Source organism: Giraffa tippelskirchi, chromosome 6 (genome assembly GCF_054371585.1).
Source record: "Giraffa tippelskirchi isolate mGirTip1 chromosome 6, T2T-mGirTip1v1.2.pri, whole genome shotgun sequence".
NCBI lineage: Eukaryota > Metazoa > Chordata > Mammalia > Artiodactyla > Giraffidae > Giraffa > Giraffa tippelskirchi.
This window is the reverse complement of record NC_137280.1, coordinates 17,003,541-17,026,213: the sequence shown is the minus strand read 5'-3', so window position 1 is coordinate 17,026,213 and position 22,673 is coordinate 17,003,541. Positions and strand designations below refer to the sequence as shown.

The following is a 22,673-nucleotide window of genomic DNA, read 5'->3' as shown; positions in this document are numbered from 1 at the left end:
ACTCCATGGACTGTGGCCCAGCAGGCTCCTCTGTCCATGGGATTTCCCAGGCAAGAACACTGGAGTTGGTTGCCATTCCCTTCTCCAGGGGATTTTTCCAACTCAGGGATGGAAACCCACATCTCCTGCATCAGCAGGCCGGTTCTTACCAGGGAAGCCACCATTATGTTGTATACCTGAAACTAATATGTTGTTGTATGTCAATTAGACCACAATAAACAAACAAAAAACATTCGCACAGGACACAGCAGAACACATAAACAAATTGGAAAACATGTCATATTTTCTAACAAGATGACTCAATGTCATTTTCCTTTCTTCTATCAAGAGTATGTGGATCTTCTTAATATGATGTTTGTTTAGCATAATCTCAATAAACCTGTAAATAGGGAAAACAAGGAGCATGGGAAATCTGCTTTAAGTCTGCCGATTTAAATGTAAAGGTCATCTAAAAACAGAAACATCTAGAATAATATTTGACCAAATATCTGGACAAATTGGCCCACCTAAGTTGTTACATAAAATTAGCCATTACAGGGACTTCCCCTGGTGGTCCAGTGGTTAAGACTCCATACTTCCACTGTAGGGGGCACAGGTTTGATCCCTGGTTGGGGAACTAAGAATCCCACATTCTATGTGGCCAAGAAAAAAAAATTGGCCATCACTCTTTCCCCGGTCCACAGCTTGGGTGAGCCAGTGGGTCAGTAGTCCAGATGCTGAAGACTCTGCCAAAGAATGAGTCTGGTGCTAGGAGAGGGGAAAGGGAAATATGGCTTCAGAGTGGCCAAACAGAAGGAGGTTAGAGAAAACTAAATCCAGCTTATGACACTCTGTCCATCTCTAACTACCTGCCCCTCCCCATCTGCCCTCTGCCCCACCCCACCTCCTGCAGACAGCTGCTTGCTATGATGAAACAGAGGGAAAAGTTCAGCCCCACTGAAACCAGTGCTTTCTCTTTACGTCTGTCTGGGCTTTGGGCCCTGGACAGTAGGTTGGATGGTGCCCCCCTAAAAGATATGCCCGTGTCCTAATACCTGGAATCTGTGAAGATGATCTTGGGTGGAAAAGGGGTCATTTCTGGTGTAATTAAATTTATGACCTTGAGATGAGATCATCCTGATTATCTAGGTAGGTCTAAATCTGGTAACAAAGTTTCTTGTAAGAGGAAGGCAGAGGGACCCTGGACAAGAAGGTCATGTGATGATGGAGGCCATCACAAGCCAAGGAACGTCTGGAGCTCCCAGAAGCTGGAAAAGACAAGAAAGTATTCATCCCAGAGCCTTCAGACACCTATTCCAAATTCCAGGCCTCTACAACTGGGAGGCAGTTGATTTCTGTTGTTTTAGGCCATGAGGTTTGCAATCACTTGTTACAGCAGCCCTGGGAGTCTAGCACCCATTATTAATGGCCTTGGAAGTTGTCTCAGGCACTATGGATCCAAATGACAAAATAAACAGTGTCACACTGCTTGAAGGGAGGCAAATGCAATGTCCTAGCTACAGAGACATTGTAATGATACACACGTATGTGTCCATTCATCCCCCTCTGCAGATCTTTATCCAGTGCCAGCCACAAGCCCCAGGCATCGTAGTAGGAGCTGATTCTACAAGGATGCTCGAGACATCCTGGGGAGTTGCAGCTCCAAAGCCGATTGTCACAGATGTCTCTTGGTCTAGTCTTCCCTTATTAGTGAACAAACCATCATCCCATGATGAGCTATGCTGTGTCCAGGGCTAGGCATAAGAACCAGTTCTGGTCCGGGAACACTCCTTCCGGAATCCCTTTTGAGCCCGGCAGTTTGCTGCTGCTCTGATCCAGCCACATCCTCCCTCTCCCAGCTCCCTGTCAGCATCACTCATATGGTCCCCAGAACCTATCTCCAGCCAAAATCCTTTCTTCCCTGGCCCACCTAGCAGAAAGTTCCTTGTGAGAGTTGAGATTAAGAGTTCTGGCGCAGGGTCACGCTGCCTGAGTTTGATCCCCAACCTCACTGTTTACTAGCTGAGTAAATTTAAGAAAGTATTTGTGATTTGCTAGCCTCAATTTCCTCATCTATGAGATGGTGATAATAGTGCCTGCCTCACAGGGTTATTGAATGGATTAAGTAAGAACACTGTCTCATTCCCAGGTAAAGCTCAATAAATAGCAGCTAATCATTATTTTTGCAGAACTGGCCCCTTTTCCCAGTTGTCCTCTGTCTCTCATCAGGAGGCCTGGGATTCCTTCGGTTCTAAAGTTCTGTTTGCCCAATAAAGTCATGAAGGCATCTTTAGAGTGTGTGAGGGAAAATGGCCTTGACCAATTAAACAGAACAGCAATGAAAAGAACAACCTGGTAGGTTGTGCATCACACAGAGAGGAAATGGGCTTCAGCCTCAGTTAACACCGTGCCTGCCTGGATTTTCAAAGAAAGGAAGTGGCCAGAGCAAGGAAGGAGGTGGGGGTCCATGCTTCAGCATTCTCCTTCACACTCAGAACCACACTTCCACAACTCTGGGGGCCATTAGAACTGAGCTTGTGCAATGCGGCATGTCTAGAGGCATGCACCTCTGACATGTTGAGAGGTAGAGAGAGTTCCAGTGAACTTTCAGATACTTCTAATTCTCTTTTAACTGAGTCTTAAGATTTACTTTCATTAAAAATGGCACTCAGAGCTCAAACATTTATATGTACATCTTTAGAGCAGCACTATTCACAATAGCCCAAAGGTAGAAACGATTCACATATCCATCAACAAATGCAAGGATAAATAAAATGTTGTATGTCCATGCAATGGAATATTATTCAGCCATAAAAATGAACAAAGCACCGATACATGTTGCATCACAGATGAACCTTGAAAACATTATGCTAAGTGAAAAAAAGCCAGACACCTTTGGTGTTGCATGATTCCATGTATGTGAAATATCCAAAATAGGTAAATCCTAGAGACAAAAAGAAGGTTGATGGTTGCCAGGGACTGGGGGAGAGAAGAATGAGGAGTAATTGTTTAGTGGGTACAGGGACAATGAAAATGCTTTGGAACTAGATAGGTGCATACAACGTAATGAATGTGATGAATGACAATAAGTGGTTTGCTTTAGAATGGTTAACTTTATGTTATGTGAAGTTTACCTCAATCATTTTAGAAGTTAACATGTAACCCTTTAATAGGCTTCCCAGGTGGCGCCAGTGGTAAAGAGTCTGCCTGCCACGCAGGGGACATAAGAGACATGAATTCAATCCCTGGAGGATTGAATCAGGAGGATCCCCTGAAGGAGGGCATGGCAACCCACTCTAGTATTCTTGCCTGGAGAATCCCTTAGACAGAGGATCCTGGCAGACTACATGAGGTTGCAAAAAGCTGGACACAACTGACGCAACTTAGCAGGCAGGCAGGCAACTCTTTAACATGAAAGAACTCAGAATCTGAAAACCATCAGTGCTACCCCTCCTCCCCAAGTCTGGTTTGAGGATCTCTGCTTATTGCTCTTCCAGGGAAGAGAAAGATGGTGCAAATTTGGAGCCAGTGCAATGACTCATCCTTTCGTGGGGATTATTTTGAAAAGAGCCAACCAAAAAGTCGGGTCAGATCATCTGCAAAAGAGGGCTTTGATTTCAAAGGCAATTTGTTCTAGGTTATGTTATCTTTCTTGCATTCAACTAAAGCTTCCATTCCAGAAATATTAGTGTTTTTTAATACCTCCCCCACACCAACTGTAAGATCTCACAGCAGCTTTCTGGATTTGCAGCTAACTCCACATTCCTTCAGAGCTTGCTTGGCCAAAATCTTGAATGTCCCTGCTTGACATATGAAGAGAAAATTTGCTCTTCCCACTGCTGTACCCATTCTCTAAAAGGTCTTCCAAAAGATACTCCTGGTAACAGTTATGCAAATGTGTGGATAAGGCAGGCTTACATTTCTGTTCAGGTAGAACAAATGCCAGGATCTCCATTCAGTGTTCTGGGTACCTGAGAGCAATGGCTCCCCTCTGCTTCTCAGATGGAATCCTTCCATTTATCCCTTAGAGTAGGCTCTCCAGGGCTGGAATGGCGGTTTATCAATCTTGGGAATCTAGACTTCTTCCAGATTATTTATCTGATACTCCTAGGACACTCCCCTTATCCATTCAGTCCAAAAGGGCTCAACCCTCACATCCACACTTCAGCCTGCAGGACAAGAGAGAGAGGATAGGATATTTGCTCAGTCGTATCTGACCCTTGGTGACCCAAGGACTGTAGTCTGCCAGGCTCCCCGTCCATGGAATTCTACAGGCAAGAATACTGGAGTGGGTTGCCATTCCCTTCTGCAGGGGATCTTTCCAACCCAGGGATCGAACCTGGGTCTCCTGCATTTCAGGCAGATTCTTTACAAATGCCAGGGAAGTTTCCAAGAGAGAGGAGCAGCGGAATATAAACTTACTTCCTTTCTGGAACATGACCTGGAAATTTCACTCTTCACTTCTGCTGATGCCCCGTTAGCCAGAATCTAGTTACACTGTCACAGGTAGCCACAAGGGATGCTGGCCAAGTGCCCAGCTTAAACTTCTATTACAATAAGAAAGGGGGAGAATGTACTTCCCCATGAAGTACAACTAAGACTCAGCCCCAAGCGACTCTGAGCGTCTCTTGATGATCAATCACCCCTCTGGGGTGCGTGTGTTGTGTGCACGCTCCCTGGGGGTCACGTGGCTGGGGGTGTCCAAGCCAACTTAACATTCCTTCTCCTACCAATACCCCCAGTCTCTTTACTGTCATTCAAAACAGGGAGTCATGCCCCACCTCTCAGCTTTTGCTTATGCTCTTCCCTAACTAGGAATATTTCATCCCCTTCTCCACATGCATATTGACTTTACCACCCCTCAAGTCTTATCTCCTCCCCCAAATATTCCCTGACAAGCCCAGCCCACTCTGACTTCCCATAGCATTTCTTGATCTTTATATTTTCATACTCTGTGTCCTGTAGCTAAGTCTTCGCTTCAGAATAAGACAACAGTTTTCTTGGGAAGAGAGTCCCCATCATATAGTTTTCTTATATCCTCTATGGAACCTTGCTTAGTGCTATGTACACACATCTGTTTAGTAATTATGCTCTGAAATAAAGTGAATTTGATTAAAGTGATATACTAAATAATTTAGGACAATATTCTTATTTCCCTTTAATTACGGTACTTTTTTAACCTAAGTTTTCTACATAATTAAAATCATTATAAATAAACAAACGCACAAATACATAAGTATCTTCGTAATTCAAGAAACAGGTTTTATTCTTATTTAGTTTTCTAATTCAATTGTAGACTAGGCAACTATGCATCAGCAGTACCTGCGCTGTTTCAAAAACTAAGTAGGATAAGAATAGCCTAAGTGTCTAGCACAGGATCTGACACATAGGTGGTGCTGAATAAATGCTACAAGAAAAAGTCAAGGGCAGAGTGTAAAGGTAAATTGAGTTCAACTGTTTATAACTTACTGCACAATCAAGGGTTCTGGTGTTGGACTCTGGTTTGAACTTTGGTTCTTCCACTTATTCACAGTTTTGCCGAATATTCAATGAATTGACTAGTATGTTTGCCATCTTCCATTATCTCTCATTTCCATGTACACCCTTCTGTATTTTTATTTGTAATACTGTCGATTTTGAGTCTGCAAATTATATTTCCCAGATTCCCTTGCTAGCTGATTTCCGGGTGGGGTATGCGATGGAAGGGGGACATGGGAAAGCAGGAGGAAAGAGGAAGAAACACTCTTCTTCCTCACACCATTTTTTAAAATTATTATTTATTTATTTGGCTGCCCTGGGTCTTAGTTGCAGCACTTGGGATCTTCAGTCTTAGTTGTGGCATGTAGGATCTAGTTCACTTACCAGGGATCAAACCCAGGCCCCCTGCACTGGAAGCAAGGAATCTTAGCCACTGAACCACAAGGAAAGTCCCATTACACCTTCTTTTAGACTCCTGTGACTTTTGACACTCCTAGCACCATTGTCGAGCCACTTTCTCAGAGGTCCTAGCCACACGGTGCCACCTCGGCCGTCCCACTACCAGGTGCTCGATGGCCCTGCAGCAGCCCAACTCCTAAAGTGGTAGCCTTTCTTCTGCATTCCTAGCTTCTGGTTATACCTCTATCCTTTTGTGCGTCCGACCTTCAAGTTGCTCCCTGTGTTTACTCACCTCACTGCTCCATTTTGGATGTTCCGACACCCGTGAAATTCATTCACTCTGTTAAATACCCTCTAGTTGAAATACCTTGTATAATTTCTGTTTTCCTGACTACCTTTTGACTGATACAATATGTAATGTGCTTAATGCATTTCATCTTCTCAACAAATGTGAGTTCTCTCCAAAGTAATTTCACTCTGCTGTGTTGAAAGTGAATGTGTAATGGAAGTAAGATATATTAATTTTATTTTTTAAATCCTCATTTCTTTTTTTAGAGTTGTTTGTCTTTCTCCACAGGCTCCTAAGAATTCCACAAAGACCATGGTTCTCAGCCTTAGGTATGAACTATAATCAGCTGCAGAATCCTCAAAAATACAGATGCTGAGGCCCTTCTAGGACCTTAGAAGGGCTAGGGCTGAGTTAGCGCATTTCGAGGAAGTTCTCCAGGTAGTTATTGGTGCTAGTTTGAGGAACCCTGGTTTAGATACTCACAATATAGTACATTAAGTATGACCTTGTAATGCTTCATTGTTGGTAAAATGTTACCTGCTTACCAATGTCTCAACACATGTTTTTTGATAATGATGCTGACACTTTACTCAATAACCAGTTGAATAATCTCTTGTTTCAGTGGCATTAAGATCAGACCAACCTTGAACTGGTTTACCAACATGATACTAGGTGTTTCTTGGCTCCCTTCCAGGTGTGAGGGGTAGAGCAAACTCACATGGATGGTAAGTGGTAGAATCAAGAGTTGATCTGTTGAAATTAGGGGCAGCACCAATAAAAATTATATTCTCAACATCCTAGGCCTATACCACGTGTGCATGCCCAGTCGTGTCTGACTGTTTGTGACCCTATGGACTATAGCTCAGCAGGCTCCTCTGTCCGTGAAATTTTCTAGGCAAGAATACTAGAGTGGGTTACCATTTCCTATTTCAGGAGATCTTCCCAACCCAGGCATCAAACCCACCTCTCCTACATCGCTTGCATTTGCAAGCAGATTCTTTTACCACTGCACCACCTGGGAATCCCCAGGTCTATACCACTCAGAGATAATTCAAGCCTGAGATGAGGGAATCTTAGGAAGAATGAAAGAGGATGCCACAAATATTGATCACATCACCTGTTCTCTGGATATTCTTACCTCTTTCTTTTCTACTGTTCTTTTCATACTGACCTTATTAAGGAAAACCTCAAACCCATTACAGTCTTACTCCTTTAAGCCTATGTTTCTGTCACCCATCCCCCATACCAGATTTGCTAGATCCAAATCAGAAGCCCACAAAATGCCCCTTGGGTAAAGAGTGATCCTATGAATGCTAAAGGAAGCTTTGCTTCACAAGAAAATCATGGCACTAGACTCTCATCAAATCCTGTGCTTAGGCACTCAGTCGTGTCTGACTTTCTGAACCCCATGGACTGTAGCCCGCTAGGCTCCTCTCTGTCCATGGAATTCTCCAGGCAAGAATACTGGATTGGGTTGCCATTTCCTTCTCCACATCAAATCCTATCCCTTTTAATTATTAATGTACCAAATGATGTCTCCTTTGTGGGCTTCCAAATTCTACCTCAGCTGAGAAACCAGTGGCAGCCAACAAAGTATAATGAAAGAAGCCAGGAAAGGGTTAGTGTAACATACTGGGTGACAGCAAATGGTATGTCTGTTTTTTTTTTTACCACACCCCACAGCATATGGAACTTCATAGACCAGGGATCAAACCCGTGCCCCCTGAACTAGAAGCATGGAGTCTTAACCACTGGACCACTAGGGAAGTTCAAGGACAACTTTAATTATTATTTTAACAAATAAATCAGAGCTTATACATCCAAATTGTAAATGTTTTTCAAACCACGTTGCCATAGCTCACTGTATTTTAAAACTGTCCCTAGAGTCTTGCTGTAGATTTTTATGAAAAGTTCTCCATAGCCTCAAATGGGTGCGTTTGATTATTTGGAAACAACTGGAGTCATTTGAAAGTAAGCCTGGTGAACAAGGTATGTGATCAAGCTAGGAGACATCATTATGTGGTGGGGCTGTAGCCAACCGAAACCAGGAAGGAAGGAGAGTGTGAACAAGTTGTAAACACCGTTTGCAAATGGAATGGAAAGCATTTTAGATAGTATTTGGAAGGAATTACAGTCTCCCAAGATGATGATTTTAAAAGATGCCTCTCATTCTGAATAAACTGATCATTTACATCTACGTGGATCTTTTTCTTTTTATTAAATCAACCTGTTTTATTACAACCTATTATGATATTGTAATAACTTTACAATATTATATTTACAGAAGTTGTTCTCAGTTCTCTCTCCATGTATGAAGATCCCAAGCTGTCCAGGGTATTTTCTATGCCCATCACGACTCAAGGCAATGAGATTGCCTGAAAAAGACAGGGATTTTGGAAAAAGATAAGTATACAAATCTGGGCCTCAACTACTTACTCTCTCTATAATCTTAAGCAAGTTATTTGAGCTCACTGTACTTGGGTTTTCTTATCTGTAAAATGAGTATAATAATACTTACCCGGTGGGGAAAATAAGAGAATTAAGAAAATAATGTATGCAAGTGCCTAGCACAGTGTCTTGGCCCAAAGCAGACACATGCAAACATTACTATTATCAATGTGTGGATGCAGTGTGGACCATTTTTCGTGTGTGTGTTTATATGAACCAGACAGCCAAGCCCAGAACAACCTATGATGAGTTCTAAGCAGGGCAGGGAGGAGTGAGTGACAGCACACTGAAACACTTTTCCTCTTCTCTTGATCCACCTATTTGTTGTGTCCTGCTTAGTAGCTCAGTCGTGTCGACTGTTTGCAACCCCATGGACTATAGCCCACCAGGCTCTTCTATCCATGGGGATTCTCCAGGTGAGAATACTGGAGTGGGTTGCCATGCCCTCCTCCAGGGGATCTTCACAACCCAAGGATCAAACCCAGGTTTCCTTCACTGCAGGTGGATTTTTTACCATCTGATCCACCTATGGGATCCTGCTAAACTGGAGTCTTATCATCTCAAAATGCATCAGTATGTTAGAATATTAATACAAAGATATCTCATTGACCCAGTGGTATTGAGGATGCAGCTTTCTGCATGCCTCAGATAACAGAAGCTTTTCCCTTTGACAACCAACACTTTCAATGTTAACCATTTGGGAGAAAATCATTCAAAAACACATATTCACCATTGACATTTTGAAGCAAGGGTCACGACTTAACGTTTTCGTTTTAATCCACTGTCATCATTAGGAGAAAGCGTTACAACCTGGAATGGGGCTCAGGGCTGGGCCTGCTGTCTGGGTTTTCTGTCTTCTCCTTCCTTGATGTCAGTGACTGTCTGGATGTGACAGGCTTAAGACAAAACAAGTTCACCAACCTTGGAAACAGGCAGACACTCAGGCAGACACTCCCCAATGTTTGGGCGAGTGACCACCGACTACTTAGGACCATGAGTTCTTTGGTAGGGGGGTTCGGAGTGAGACCCTCCTTCAGCCATGTCAGCTTGAGCAAATTACTGTACTGAATCTCAGTTTCTTCCTCTGTTCAATGAGAATAAAAATAGTAGCTACATGGTAGGGGAGTCATGAGTCTTAAATGGGGATGCTTAGACATAAAGCGCTTAGCATGGCACAGGACAGACAGCAAATGCTCAGTAAACATTACCTACTGTTGTTACTCATACTGTAACAGAGCAGGATGAGCCGAGCCCTTCTCAGGCAGCCATTGCTGTGTCTGGATACTCCACACCCTGTTACTAGGCAACAAGTCTCAGCCATTGATTGGTGCCTCAGATGGCCCCACCCATAAGCCACCAACTGTCAATGAACAACCATTACTCGTCCTGCTCAGCTGTTGGTCAGCACCTCAGTGGACCCTACTCACAAGTAACTGTCAATGAGGAACCATTGGAGAAGTGATTGAGGAAAAGGTCACTGGTGCGGTGGTCGTCAGGTGGAACGTGAGGTAAGAGGCAGATTCAGGCCTTCTCCTGGAGACCCTCCAGCTCACCCAGTCTTGGACCAGCGGGTGAGCTTGAGGGCCCAGGGAACAGACTGGGGACTATGTCCTGCAAGGCTTCAGAGCCCTCACCAAGGCCCTCCACTAGCCATGGCCCAGGCCTTGAGGAGTGGAGAACCTCTCCCCCATCCCTGTCTCTGTGACCTAATAGCAGTGGCCATCTGCCTGACCTGTGAGACCTGGTCTCCCCATTTGGGCGACCTGAGGAGACTGAGGGCCAGTTGGGTTGGATGCCTGGCTCCCTCAGGGACGACAGCTGGGAAGGGTGTGGGAACCTGGCCCTAAAGGAGCTGCCAACTGAGATCCGCCTCCTCTTAGCCAGGACTGGGAGCTTGGAGGGTGAGAGTTGTGCTTTGGGATCTTGCCCTTTCTGGTCAGGACAGAGAATAACATTCATCTGGTAGCGATTTACAGGAACATCCTTACCTGACCATGATCAGACCTCAAGAATGAAGGACCTGACTCCGAGAAGTTTGCAACAACTAACCATGCCCATCCCTCACCTCTTGCTTTTAAAGGGACTTCCGTGAAAGCTTTCAGTAACTTTGGAGTTCTTAGGGCATGGGCCACCCATCTCCTTGTATGAATCTGTAATAAACCTTTCTCTGTTTCAAACTCTAATGTTTTAGTATTGATGGGCCTCACTGTGCATCCCGCACACAAACTTGCGATTTCAGTAACTACTAGCAAGTAACGTCTCACGGGAACTGACTGCTCTCCTGTGACACTCATAAACATGCACGCTTTGTATGTCTTTTCTTCCATCCACTAAAGACTGTAGAAGTAGTAGCCTAATGGCCAGTGACTAGAGCCCTCTCTGTTTTCCCCCATAATCTGGTAAAACTACTAGATAAGAGAATTTCAGCCAATGAGAACCTCCAGTCATTCTATCAAAGTCAATCCAACCTTTCTCATTAAGTGAAGGAAAGTTGCAAGGCTTGAGGTAGCCTGAAGTTAAAACTCCCCTCCAGGTCCTCCCCACCATTCTATGCAAAACAAAGAACTCTCTCACCCGAAACAAAAATGGACATTAGGTTGATTACGCCCAGCTCCCAGCTGGTCCAGCCTCTGGCCGATCTCCAAAATTCCTTGCCCCAGCCATTTAAGAGATAACTACTCCAAACAACCTTGGAGAAGAAGAGGTCCCCTTAAGACAGTAACTTTCCACATACTTGCCTATATATACTTACTCATTTCTTAGGTTAGTGCAGCAGCTCACTAATCTGACTGCTGCCCCTTCTTGCCTCATTAAAGGTGATCTGTTTCTGCAAAGTGCCAGCCTCATTCTTTTTCTGAACCTCGCCTTCTCTAACTCCCTTACCTTACATTAAGGACCACGCTTCTTACACTGTTGAGTGGCCAGCCATACCAGCCATCTGCACCTCTGTGAGCACTGTGGGCAGACACACCGAGAATAGGAGGGGACCCCTGGGGACCAAACACCTCTGTCAGATCAAGTCATCAAACTCTGGCTGGTGATCCCTGGTGGCAGAAGGGCAGGGAGGCTGGAAGCCCTCAGAGCCTCTCATTTGGCACCATTCCTGGCACTGAAAAAAATGTGCCCAGAGCAATGGCAGCTGCATTGATCTGATGAGGATTAGGGAGACCGTGCAGCTCTCCAAGTGGGTATTTTCTATCTTGTGTATCCTGTAGGGGGTTAATTAACATCCTCAACGGTGCGCTATTCTGGCTGTTTCACCACTGGGGGATGTAATTTCAGGTCACTCTGAAGTTAAGTGAAGACAACAACAGCTGCAGCCTTTGTTGGGGTCCAGACTGCCAGCCGCTGAGCAGGCCCCAGCCCTGCATTTCATTTTGTGTGAGCACCATTAATAACCAACAATGGGCACTCAAAGCAGAGGACAAGAGCTTTCACTGAGCATGCGCCCCTGGGTTGGGGTCTTTGTCCTAGCTTCCTGGCGAACACATGCCTCCCCCAGGGACTCACTACCTCAGAATGATACTCCCAGTATAAGTGCCAGACAGGAGCCTATCTGACAACTTTCTGTATTTTATGTCTCCAGGACTGTTCTTTCTGCATTGAACCTATGCAAGCTCCATTTACACATCAGCAGTTGTAGACCACTTTATCCACCATTTTTTTTTTAATATATATATATATAAAGTTGGAGGTCTGTGGAGTTTTTATAAAGCAAGTCACATTTTAGATGCACTAGATGACCTTGAAACTGCATTAGTTCTCTACTGCTGCATAACAAATTACCCCCAAAACTTAGTGGATAACACAATAATGAATATTTATTATCCTCACAATACCTGTTTGTCAGGAATTCAAGTGTGTCTTATCTAGGCAGTTTCTGCCTGGGGTGCATCGTGAGATTACTGTCATGATGTAAACTTGACTTGCTTGTCCCCTGGAGGGCCAGCTTCCAAGATGGCCTGCTCACAAAGGGAGCAGGTTGATGCCCTTGTTGTTGGAGGCCTTACTTTCTCCAAACATGAGCCTGTCATGCTATTAAATGTTGTCACAATAAGGCCACAAACTACCCTTAAAGTGAGTATCCATGAGAGGGAGCCAGGTGAGAGACTTCCTTTTTATGATTCAACCTCAGAACTCATGTTCTATTTGTTAAAGGGAGGCAATCACTCGGTTGGGGAGGGAATTAGTTCCACCTTTTTTTTCTAATTGAGGTATGGTTGATGACAATATTATGTAAGTTTCAGGTGTTCAGCATAGTGATTCACAATATTTAAAGGTTATACTCCATGAATAGTTATTATAAAATATTGGCTATATTTCCTGTATTGCACAGTTTAACCTTGGAGCTTATTCTATACTTAATAGTTTTTACTTCTTGGAGAAGGCAATGGCAGCCTACTCCAGTACTCTTGCCTGGAAAATCCCATGGACGGAGGAGCCTGGTAGCTAAGAGTTGGACACGACTGAGCAACTTCACTTTCACTTTTCACTTTCATGCATTGGAGAAGGAAATGGCAACCACTCCAGTGTTCTTGCCTGGAGAATCCCAGGGACGGGGGAGCCTGGTGGGCTGTCGTCCATGGGGTCGCATAGAGTCGGACACGACTGGAGCAACTTAGCAGCAGCAGCAGCAGTTTTTCTTTCTTAAGCCCATACCTCTATTTTTCTCCTTCTCCCTTCCCTCTCCTGACTGATAACCAGTAATCTGTTCTCTACATCTGTGAGTCTTTTTCTTTCTTGTTATATATTCCCTAGTTTGTTTTCCTTTTTTAGATTCCACATACAAGTGATATTATACAGCATTTTCTTTCTCTGACTTATTTCACAGAGTAGAACACCCTCCAAGTCCACCTGTATTGTTGTAAATGGCAAACTTTCATTCATATGGCTGAGTAGTATTGCTCTGTATATACATATACTACAGCTTCTTTATTCATTCATGTGCTGATGGACACAGATTGTTTCTATATCTCAGCTATTGTAAATAATGCTGCAATGAACATTGGGGTGCATGCATCTTTTCTTTCTTTTTTGGTAGTTTTAAAAATACACTTCTCTTTATTTTTGGCTGTGCTGCATCTTTGTTGCAGTGTGGGCTTTTCTCTAGTTGTTGTACTCAGGCTTCTCACTGCAGTGACTTCTCTTCTTGGGGGGCACAAGCTCTAGAGCACAGACCCAATAGTTGCGGCACATGAGCTTAAGTGCTCTGAGGCATGTGGGATCTTCCCAGATCAGGGATCGAACCAGTGTCTCCTGCATCGGCAGGTGGACTCTTTACCACTGAGCCACCAGGGAAGCCACGTATCTTTTCAAATTAATGTTTCTATTTTCTTGGGATATATACCCAAGAGTGAAATTGCTGGATCATACAGTAATTCTGTGTTTTGCTCTTTGAGGGACCTCCAGACTGTTTTCCACTGTGGCTACACCAGCTGACATTCCCATTCGCAGTGCACAAGGATTTCTTTTTCTCCACACCCTCGTCAACATTCGTTATTTGTGTTCTTCATGATGATAGCCATTATGACCAATGTGAGCAGATACCTAAGCGCTGTTCTGACTTGAATTTCTCTGACAATTAATGATGTTGAGCATCTTTTCCTGTGCATTAGCTCTACTTTTGAAGGGAGCAGTATCAGAATTAGTGAGCTTATTTTAATGCCATTACAGACATTAAGGGGTACATAATTTATTCACGTAACAGATACTTATTGAGTACCTACTACGTGTTCACATTGTTCTAAATGCTTGGAATACTTCCTAGACAGTACAGACTAAAAGTCCCTGCCTGCCCTTGTCAAGTTAAATTCTAGTGGAGAGAGACAAAAAATGAACAATAGCAAAGTAAGTACATTTTATAGCAACCTACTTCAGTATTCTTGCCTGGAGAGCTCTTTGGACAGAGGAGCCTGGTGGGCTACAGTCCATGGGGTTGCAAAGAGTCAGACATGACTGAGCGACTAACACTTCATAGTATGTTGCAGGTTAAGTGTTAGGATGGGGGACAGGAAGTAGTGCTCTGGAATCCCAGAGTCAGGTTACATTTTAAATAAGGCCAACAGACTAGTCCTCCCAGAGCAGGTGGAGTGGGACATGTGAGTGCGCACAGTCGCTCAGTCACGTCTGACTCTGTGTGACCCTGTGGACTGTAGCCTGCCAGGTTCCTCTGTCCATGGAATTTTCCAGGGCAGGAATACTGGAGTGGGTTGCCTTTCCCACTCCAGACCCAGGGATTGAACCTGCATCTCCTGCATCTCTTGCATTGGCAGGTGAATTCTTTACTACTGAGCCTCCTGGAAAGCCAGGAGTGGGACAGGCCGGGGTTTGGAAAGATGATGGGCCGTGTTGTGTGTGGCTGTGTGAGCCAGTGTATGACCACAGAGCCCAGCTCCTGTGAACCCTGGTCATTGCTACCATGGTCCCTCGTAGGTGCAGGTAGGGAGTGGTGTTTCCCTGCAGCTGGTGTTCCCACCCCTAGACCCCCAAGGAGAAAATGCCCCGGTGGCTGTCCCCAGCCGCAGGTGGCCTTCGAGACTGCTCAGACAGCACTTCCAGGCCTCGCTGAGACACACAGCCGGCAGCTGCATAGCGGATGTACAACACAGCGCACCCGAGGGGGAGAGACGGTGAGTCACTCAGTCCTGCAGCTATCATGTTTGCAGGAGCAGCACTTGTGCAATGCTGAGTGTGTAATTTTAGTGTTTAAATTCAATCATGGTGTTTCTACAACAGGAGGCGAGCTCCAAATGACACCCAACAGGAGGTGCCCAGCCCGGAGAACCACCGAACTCTGGAGGCTTCTGAATCATGAAGGAGGGAAGCCGGAAAGATAAGACATTTCAGACTTGAGTGTGGCTGAAGAAGGGTCAATGCACAGGAGACCCTTGCCGATGGGCTGCCCAGAGAGGGAGGGGCAAGGGATAAAGCAGCTTTGGATTGGTGCCAGAGGATTCAATGGGGTCCCCGGTTCTAATCCAGGCAGATTAGGGGGACCCCAGGTCAGGTGGAAGGGTGACAGGCATTTACAGAGATCAGTTCAGTTTAGATCAGTCGCTCAGTCATGTCCAACTCTTTGTGACCCTGTGGACTGCAGTACGCCAGGCTTCCATGTGCTGCAGTCCATGGGGTCGAAGAGATGTGTGAGCCCTGTTCAAGGAGCCGTTACTGACCTGGAGGGTGTGGTGACTAACACAATGGGGGCATAAGCCACTCTACAACCTCTCAGGCAGCCTATCTGATGGAGAAGGACCCCCTCCCAAGGGAAGAGAGTGTAGAGGTGTACAAGAGGGCCCAGGCGATGGCGCTGGGTCTGAGAATGTAGGAAGAGATGGTTCTCCAATAGGGTCCATGCCAGTCCAGGGGACCTTGCCCAAAGATGGCCATGAAGAGAGAAGGAATGAGAAAGCTTGGTGTCTGGAGGTGCTGTAGCCACCAGGCGCCTACCAAGGGAGCAGGCAACAAGCACCAGGATGACCGATGGGGATTTGAAAGAACACTGTGGGTACCAGAACAGTCATCTATGGCCACATCCAAAGTCCACAGAGGCCAACAGTCAGGGCTGCAGGGCACAGACACAGAGCTGCACCAAGGAAAACATTCATTCCTACTCAGAGGACAGCATCCCTGAATGGTTAAAAGGCAGAGGCTGGGGAGTTCCTCCGTGAGCCAGTGGCTAAGACTCCATGCTCCCAATACAGGGGACCCAGGTTCTATCCCTGGTCAGGGACTTAGATCCCGCGTACCACGACTAAAGATCCCAAGTGCGGCAACTAGAGATTATGCATGCCACAAAGAAGATGGAAGATTCCATGTGCTGCAACTAAGACCCAGCACAGTCCAATAAATTTTTTTTTTTTTAAAGGCAGAGGCTGGGCAGGGATGAACATCCAGGTTTATATCGTGCTTATGCCACTTATTAGCTGTGTCAGAGAAGTCTCTTAACCTCTCTTGAGCCTCAGCTTCCTCACCTGTCAACTTCACACAGCCGGTGAGATCGTAAATGAGATAAAACACTTAACACAGTTCCTGGCTATAGAAATAATCCATAAATAGCTGCTATTTTTATTGTGACTATTTTTGCAAATGTGGACAGCTGCTGCGGGGGGCTTTGTTTGGTTTTGTTGCCCAGCATCTCTTCCTTTGGAATTGCCCTGCCTACTCCCACCCACTTGGTTCTGGTGTCCGGCTGATCCTAGCACTTGGACCCCTGCTGACAGGAGATGGGCAACTGACCAATCAGATGCTCTCTCTGGGGGACTGGCACTCTTAAGTGTCTACACGCAGGAAGGCAGTTAGAGCTGAGTCATCCTGCAATGGGGAATTTCCTGGAGCAACTCCTGCTTCATCCCTCCCAGGGTCTGGTATGAAACTCACACTTCCAGTGTCTGAGCTTGGCCAGTTTCGCCCCGTTGAGCCTCTCATTGCAGCCAAGTATTCCTCCTGATGAAACAGCCTCAGGGTGAGCCATCTCTTTGGAAATGGCTGTGTGAATAGCAGTGTGGGGACTGGAAGGCTGGGAAAGAGGAAGTGATCTTCCTGTCTCCTCCTTTCCCTCATCACTTAGGCCATCAGGAGGGCTTCTCTCCCTCCACCCCTGCTTTTTTTTTTTTTAATTTTGTTTTTTCATAGTAATATTTATGCTTAAATTCAGATAGTGAATAGAGTTGGGACAACTGGGTAGACATCTGGAAAAGATAAAGCTGGATCAATATATGAGGATAAATTCTAAATGGATCAAAGATGTCAATGTAGAAAGAGAGAACTTAAAGTCACTAAGAGAAAAGCATAGATGAATTACTTTATAAGCTTTGAGTGGGGAGGGTCTTTCTAATTATGACTCAGAATCCAGAATCTATCACAGAAAATATTTTTAAATATGACTACACACCCGTCAAAAACTTAGCAGGAAATTGTAGCGAAGACAAATGATAAACTAGAAAAAATATGCAATATAAATGATTAATTTCTCTAAAATATAAAGAGCTCTTAGAAATTAAGAAGAAAAAGATCAAAAATAATAGGAAAGTGGGCAAAGAACATAATCAGAACATTCAGAGAAAAATAAAAATGGCTCTTAAATATTTAGAAGATTCTTACTCTCACTTATAATAAGAGCAGCCATATTGACACCTGACAGACTGACAAAAACTCAAAAGTTTGACAGTGTGTTCTTCTGATGAGGCTGTGAGAAAATAACCACTTTTACACAATTCTGGTGGGAGAATAAGATCTCACAACCCCTGTGGAGAGCAATTAGGCATTATCCATCAAAAGTACAAATATATTTGCCCTTTGACCTCTGGAAATTTATCCTACAGCTGTATCTGCACACAAATGAAATAACATATGTATGAGGTTTTTCATGCCAGCATTGTTGGGGTTAATATTAAAATAACACTGGGAACATCCTTAGTGACTAGGGCTTTTTAGTGGGTCGGGGGTGGGGGTGGGTTTGAGCCAAAGGTTTAAAAAAAAATCCATCTCCTGCTCTCTCTCCCCCATTCCCATCCCCAGTTCTCAATTATTAATAGCAAATGCTTTAAATTTTTAGTTGATTTTTCAGATATTTATTACTATATTTCTTTTTTAAATGCTTATATTATTTCTTGAGTTTCAGATTTAACTTATATGCAGAGTACATCATGAGAAATGCTGGGCTGGATGAAGCACAGCCTGGAATCAAGATTGCTGGGAGAAATATCAATAACCTCAGATATGAAGATGACACCACTGTTATGGCAGAAAGTGAAGAAGAACTAAAGAGCCTCTTGATGAAAGTGAAAGAGGAGAGTGAAAAAGTTGGCTTAAAGCTCAACATTCAGAAAACTAAGATCATGGCTTCTGATCCCATCACTTCATGGCAGACAGATGGGGAAACAGTGGAAACAGTGTCAGACTTTATTTTTCTGGGCTCCAAAATCACTGCAGATGGTGATTGCAGCCATGAAATTAAAAGACGCTTACTCCTTGGAAGGAAAGTTATGACCAACCTAGATAGCATATTAAAAGCAGAGACATTACTTTGCCAACAAAAGTCCGTCTAGTCAAGGCTATGGTTTTTCCAGTGGTCATGTATGGATGTGAAAGTTGGACTATAAAGAAAGCTGAGCACCGAAGAATCGATGCTTTTGAACTGTGGTGTTGGAGAAGACTCTTGAGAGTCCCTTGGACTGCAAGGAGATCCAACCAGTCCATCCTAAACGAGATCAATCCTGGGTGTTCATTGGAAGGACTGATATTGAAGCTGAAACTCCCATACTTTGGCCACCTGATGCGAGGAGCTGACTCATTGGAAAAGACCCTGATGCTTGGAAAGATTGAGGGCAGGAGGAAAAGGGGATGACAGAGGATGAGGTGGCTAGATGGCATCACCGACTCGATGGACATGGGTCTGGGTGGACTCAGGGAGTTGGTAATGGACAGGGAGGCCTGGCGTGCTGCAGTTCATGGGGTTGCAAAGAGTCGGACACGACTGAGCGACTGAACTGAACTTAATGACTACTAATGAAGAGAAGCATTTAGCTTCATTACGTTTTCCCACTCCTAATGCACACATGGAGCTATTCATGATCCTCCTATTTTTCCAAAGATTACATTGCAACTTTCTGTTAAATTAATATTCATATCTGGAATATTATGACAATGCAAATATTGCTTACAATGGAGACATAGGTATGGAACTATGACAATTCCTTGAGCATTTAAAATGTTTTCCTGAACCAGAATTGAAAGAGACGCGTGTACCCCAATGTTCATCGCAGCACTGTTTACAATAGCCAGGACATGGAAGCAACCTAGATGTCCATCAGCAGACGAATGGATAAGGAAGCTGTGGTACATATACACAATGGAATATTACTCAGCCATTAAAAAAAATACATTTGAATCAGTTCTATTGAGATGGATGAAACTGGAGTCCATTATACAGAGTGAAGTAAGCCAGAAAGAAAAACACCAAGACAGTATACTAATGCATATATATGGAATTTGAAAGATGGTAATGATATGCGAGACAGAATAAGAGACACAGATGCATAGAACAGTCTTATGGACTCTGAGGGAGAAGGTGAGGGTGGGACGTTCTGGGAGAATAGCATTGAAACATGTATATTATCATATGTGAAACAGAACACCATTCCATGTTCGATGCATGAGACAAATGCTCAGGGCTGGGGCAATGGGATGACCCAGAGGGATGGGATGGGGAGGGAGGTGGGAGCGGGGTTCAGGATGGGGAACACATGTAAACCCATGGCTGATTCATGTCAATGTATGGCAAAAACCACTACAATATTGTAAAGTAATTAGCCCCAAACTAAAATAAATAAATTTATTAAAAATAAAAATAAATAAATAAATAAATAAAATGTTTTCCTGGAGTTAATAATTGGCCTTGTTTTTCATTTGACACTTGTTAGTGTATTTAACAATGCTTTATCTCCCAAATATCCTATGTATCGTACTTTTGTGATCCTGTCAGTTCCATTGGTGATGGACAGGGAGGCCTGGCATGCTGCAGTCCATGGGATTGCAAAGAGTCGGACACGACTGAGCAACTGAACTGAATTGAACTGATTAGTTCCATTTTTTTCCCAGGAGATGCTACTATGGTAGCCCTTCACGCTCTTGCTCTATTCTGTACTGGTTTCCTTCTAGGCCTGCTGCACAGCTGTCATCTTAAAGCCTATCTTTACTATCACCCTGAGAATTTCCTTTGCTCACTCCATCTCATATTTTGGATCCATTGTAATCTGGATCCCAAGTCTCATACTTTTGCTCACTCATTTTAGTGAAGTATATCTTCTAGTAGATTCTTAAGAAAGAGAAAGAAATCAAAAGACGCTTGCTCCTTGGAAGAAAAGTTATGACAAAACTAGACAGCGTATTAAATAGCAGAGACATCACTTTGCAGACAAAGGTCCATATAGTCAAAGCTATGGTTTTTCTAGTAGTCATGTACAGATGTTAAGTGTTGGACCATAAAGAAGGCTGAGCACCAAAGAATTGATGTTTTTGAATTGTGGTGCTGGAGAAGACTCTTGAGAGTCCCTTGGGCTGCAAGTCAATGTAAAAGGAAATCAACTCTGAATATTCATTGGAAGGACTGATGCTGAAGCTGAAACTCCAATACTTTGATCACCTGATGCAAAGAGGCAACTCATTGGAAAAGACCCTGATGCTGGGAAAGATTGAAGGTGGAAGGAGAAGGGGATGACAGAGAATGAAATGGTTGGATGGCATCACCGACTCAATGGACATGAGTTTGAGTAAGCTCCGGGAGCTGGTGACGGACAGGGAAGCCTGGCATGCTGCAGTCCATGGGGTCTCAGGAGTCAGACACGACTGAGGGACTGAACTGGAACTGGACTCCACAGTTAGGGTTTCTCTAACTGTAGGTGGTGCTATTGGTAAAGAACCCACATTCCAATGCAGGAGACATAAGAGACATGGGTTCGATCCCTGTGTTGGGAAGATTCCCTGGAGAAGGGAATGCCAACCCATTCCAGCATTCTTGCCTGGAGAATCCATGGACAGAGGAGCCTAGCAGGAAACAGTTCATGGAATCACAATGGACATGAGTTTGAGCAAACTCCGGGAGATAATGAAGGACAGGGAAGCTTGGCTTGCTGCAGCCTATGGAGTCGCAAAGAGTCGGACGTGACTCGGCAACTGAACAACAACAACAAGAAAGAGCACATAGAAATAATTTGAGACCTGTCATGACTCAGCTGGTAAAGAATTCACCTGCAATGTGGGAAACCTAGGTTCAATCCCTGGGTTGGGAAGATTCCCCTGGAGAAGGGAAAGGCTACTCACTCCGGTATTCTGACCTGGAGAATTCCATGGACTGTATATGTATAATCCATGGGGTCTCAAAGAGTTGGACATGACTGAGCAACTTTCACTTTCACACATAGTTTTAGTTTGACTATACAGTTGGCCCTCCATATCCGTGGGTTCTGCATCCTAGAATTCAACCAACTGTGGATCGAAAATATGCAGGAGAAAAAAATCCAGAGAATTCCAAGATGCAAAACTTGAATTTGCCACAAACCATCAGCTATTTATATAGCGTTTACATTGTATTTACAACTAATTGTATCAGATACCATTAAGTAATCTAGAGATGATTTAAAATATACAGAAGGATGTGCATTGTTATATGCAAATACCACACCATTTTTTATTAGGGACTTGTGCATGAGCAGATTTTGGCAACTGTAGTGGGTCCTGGAACCAATCCCTTGAGGGAGTACTCTTAGTCCCAGTTCAGAAATTTTTTTTCTCAAATGTTTAATTTCCTGACACGCTCCAGGATTACTGTTGAGAAGTTTGCTGTCATTCTTTTCCTGATCCGTTGTTGAGGTGTATTTCTTCTCTCAGGAACTCTCTCAGTAATCTTCTCTTGATTCCTAGGGTCCTGAAACTTCATGATAATGTGCCTTGATGTGAGGTTTTATTTTATGATTATTATTTCTTGTGTGTGGGCACTCCATGGGATTTCTTGTATTTTATTTCTATGGCAATTTCCTTTCCTCAACTCTCTCCTCCTTTTCCAAATATGCTATCAGTTGAATGTGAAACTCCTAAATCAATCCTCTCAGTTTCGTATTGTTTCTCTCCTACTTCCAAATCTGTATCTTTTATTTCCTTTCTATGAAATTTCATCAACTCTATCCTCTTAACTTTTTTATTGAATGTTATTCTGGTACTGTACTTTAAACTTCAAAGAGCTCTTTCTTATTCTCTAAGTTTTATAGGACCTTGTTTTTATTTCATAAACTGATAGCTCTTTTGATTTTTTTTCCTGCTTCCTTAAAGTTTCTTTTTTTTTTCCCTTTTGGTTTATGTCTTTCATGCAATCAATCTGCCATGATAAATGCAATTTTCTAGCCATTTTAAATGGTGGAGGCTTCCAACTTCTAAATCTGGTCTCTCTTGTATTCTTCAGACTGCTTTTTCTTTTAATAACTACATAAGTGATGTATAACTGTATTCTTCTTGCCCAAATTCAAACAATACAAAGTATACTGAGAAAAATGTAAAAGTTCCCACACACACCCACTCCTGTTCCCAA

The 22,673-nt window shown here is 43.8% G+C and overlaps 2 long non-coding RNA genes across 3 annotated transcripts; one reads left to right on the top strand and one right to left on the bottom strand.

Moving 5' to 3' along the window:
- The first annotated feature begins 964 nt into the window (after window positions 1–964).
- On the top strand, window positions 965–10,776 carry LOC145511039 (uncharacterized). The gene is made up of 5 exons (XR_014057458.1): window positions 965–1,128; window positions 6,768–6,870; window positions 8,430–8,552; window positions 9,829–10,101; window positions 10,560–10,776. It is a non-coding gene; the product is annotated as an uncharacterized LOC145511039 (long non-coding RNA).
- On the bottom strand, window positions 8,345–9,893 carry LOC145511040 (uncharacterized). 2 transcript variants are annotated; one of them, XR_014057459.1, is made up of 2 exons: window positions 9,806–9,893; window positions 8,345–8,520 (listed from the first exon to the last, which is right to left on the bottom strand). It is a non-coding gene; the product is annotated as an uncharacterized LOC145511040 (long non-coding RNA). The 2 variants fall into 2 exon arrangements; XR_014057460.1 differs by having other exon boundaries at window positions 9,802–9,881.
- Window positions 10,777–22,673: the final 11,897 nt, after the last annotated feature.